This window comes from Elephantulus edwardii, unplaced genomic scaffold (genome assembly GCF_000299155.1).
Source record: "Elephantulus edwardii isolate Elephantulus edwardi_28Jun2011 unplaced genomic scaffold, EleEdw1.0 scaffold00313, whole genome shotgun sequence".
Classification (NCBI taxonomy): Eukaryota; Metazoa; Chordata; class Mammalia; order Macroscelidea; family Macroscelididae; genus Elephantulus; species Elephantulus edwardii.
Genome location: NW_006400063.1, coordinates 1,085,392 through 1,088,301, shown reverse-complemented (window position 1 = coordinate 1,088,301; position 2,910 = coordinate 1,085,392). Strand labels below are relative to the sequence as shown.

General features: G+C 38.6%; 1 pseudogene; it reads left to right on the top strand.

Moving 5' to 3' along the window:
* The first annotated feature begins 2,141 nt into the window (after positions 1 to 2,141).
* On the top strand, positions 2,142 to 2,658 carry LOC102875099 (annotated as a pseudogene).
* The last annotated feature ends 252 nt before the right edge of the window (positions 2,659 to 2,910 follow it).

The following is a 2,910-nucleotide window of genomic DNA, read 5'->3' as shown; positions in this document are numbered from 1 at the left end:
GAAGCCCCAGGAAGAATGATGTCTTAGCTGGATTCTGAGCAATGGTGTCAGAGGTTTTGATCAAGATGATGCCAGTTAAAAATGACTATGTGGTGGGCAGCTGGCTTACCTTTCCACAAGAGCAATGGATTCAAGTCACCTACTACATTTGTGATATTGTCTGTTTCTTTCTTTTAGTCTTTTCAAGTTTGTTTTATATAATTGTTAGCACTGTCGTTTGGGGTGTAAATATTAATTATGGCTATGCCTTCTTCTTCTATTGACACTTTAAGCATACATAATGATCATGCTTGCCTGTTATGCTCTTAAGTACCCCAAATTCTATTTTATTAGAGATTAATATTCCCATTTTTTTCTTTTTGTTGTCATTTTCTTGACATACATTTCCCCATCATTTTCTATTTAGTTTCGTTTTATCCTCTCATCTCAAGCGTGTCTCTTGTACACAGCATATTGATGAATTTGAGCTTTTATCCATTCTTCTAATTTTATTTTTACCTTCATTGGTACATATAGTGTGATTATTGTTAGGTTGATTTTTATGCTGCCAATTTGTTGATTTTGTGTGTGTGTGTGTGTGTGTGTGTGTGTGTGTGTGTGTTGTTGATGGGTACTTAAAGCCATACCCTTTTCTGTACTGCCTCTGTATGAAGAACTTCCACTAGTATTTCTTGCAAAGGTGATCTTATTTTCACAAATCCTCTTACCTTCTGCTTTTCTGGGAATGTCCTAATGTCTCTGTCATATTTGATGGACAGTGTTTCTGACTATAGGATTCTCATGTGATAGTTACTTTCTTTAACATTTTTTTATATGCCACCCCTTTGTCCCACATGTTTTCTGCTGAGAAATCAGAGATTAATATAATTTGCTTTCATTTTTTCTCTTGAGTTGCTTTCAGCATTCTATCATTTTATTTGATTTTGGAGAACATTTTGAAGTTTTTCCTTTGGAATTTGTCCTGTTAGGGATATGCTCAGGTTTTTTAAATATATATTTTCTCATGACACTGGAAAGTTTTCTGCTCATTATCTAACACTATTTTCTTGGTGCTTCCCACCCCTCCTCCTTTCCTGTTCTGGAATTCCAAACATATGTATGCTATTTCTCTTGATGGTATCCCACATAATTCTTATGTTTTTTTCATTTTTCTTTCCTTCATCATTTTGCTTTTTCCTCTAGTAGATTAGCATTAAGGATTTTGTCTTCTCTTTCACTGATTCTATGTTCCCTTTCTTCAGTCTGCTCTTTTGTCCCTGTACATATGTATAGCTTCTATAATGTTGGTTTTATTATTCCAGATTACACTTTATTATTTTTTATGGTTTCTAATATTCTATTGGTTTAATCAATTTTGGTTTTCACTGATTTTTTCCAACTCTTCTAGCTCTTTCATTTGGATTATTTATATTGTTCAAATTTCTCCCATCTTGTTTAAATACTTGACCACCATTCTTCTGAATTCCTATTCAGAGCATTTCATCAGCCTTCCTGCCTCTGGAATATTTATTGGTTCTATGTTTTGATTCGTGTGTATGTATATGTATGTGTGTGTGTGTGTGTGTGTGTGTTACATCTTATTTGTTTTAGGGGAGTTTACAGTTGTCTTTGGGTTGTTTACTTTTATCTTGTGGCGCTTGAGTATTCTATAAACTCTAGATATAAGTCCTTTATCAGACATGTCATTGCCAAATATTTTTTCCCAATCTAAGTCTTCCATTTTTACCCTGTTGAAAAAGTTTTCGGATGTGCATAGGGATTTTATTTTTTTAAAGTCCCATTCATCTATTTTACTATACTCTCCTGGTTTTAAGTTTCCCAGGATGCTTGGAAGACTGTTTATGTTTATGGTTTATGTTTAGGGCTTCTAGAGTTCTTCTAAGCTTTTCTCTAATGACGTTTGTAGTCCTTGGTTTTCATCCTAGGTCCTTAATCCACTTTGAGTTGGTTTTTGCATATTGACTGAGGTGTGGATCCTGCTTGAGTCTACAGATAGTTTTCCAATTTTGCCAACACCATTTGTTAAAATGGCTGTCGTTTCCCCAAGTAACTGATTTCATCTCCTTGTGTGTGTGTGTGTGTGTGTGTGTGTGTGAGAGAGAGAGAGAGAGAGAGAGAGAGAGAGAGAGAAAGAGAGAGAGAGACTGGAAAAAATAGTATTAAACCTGCCCCAGGGAGACATAAAGCTGCCAATGTCACGTTGCTTACATCAATAGTGGAGGAAGAAGCAGGGACTTTAGGTACATGTGTGTGAAACCAAATTTCCTGCCAAAGCAGTAACTGAATTCCTTAACTGGCTATATTTCGATCCCAATGAACAACTGACAAGAAAAAAAAACAAACAAACCATGCTCTTTGCTACAAAACAAATATGCAAAGAGTTTACTGATTTGCTGGCCCAGGACCACTCTCCCCTTGGGAACTCACAGCGCAACCCCATCCTGGAGCCAGGCATCCAGAGCTGCTTGACCCAATTCAACCTCATCTCCCAGGGCTTCAACAGTCAAGCAGTGTGTGCTGCCATCATAACCCTGCAGAATTATCTCACTGAGGCGCCCAAGGCTGTGGACAAAATTTACCTCAGTAACAACCCTAACCACCATACAGACAGACAGCAGTGCCAAAAGTAGTGACAAAGAGAAGAAACATAGAAAATGAAGAGTGTGGCTGGCCCTGTTCCTGTACTCTCGCATCTCACCCATCCCCAGCACTCACTGGCCCTCTCCTGCTCCCACAGCTCACCCTTCAGGTGACAGCTCTGGGAAGCACTCTGCTGCTGCTGCTGCTGCTGCTGCTGCTTTTGCTGTCACTGCCACTGCCACCTTTACCCTAGTCCCAGCCCCTCTGCCTCAATCTCCTCATCAGCACCAGCCCCACTTGTGCCTTCAATGTGGAGCTGAATAGAACAGA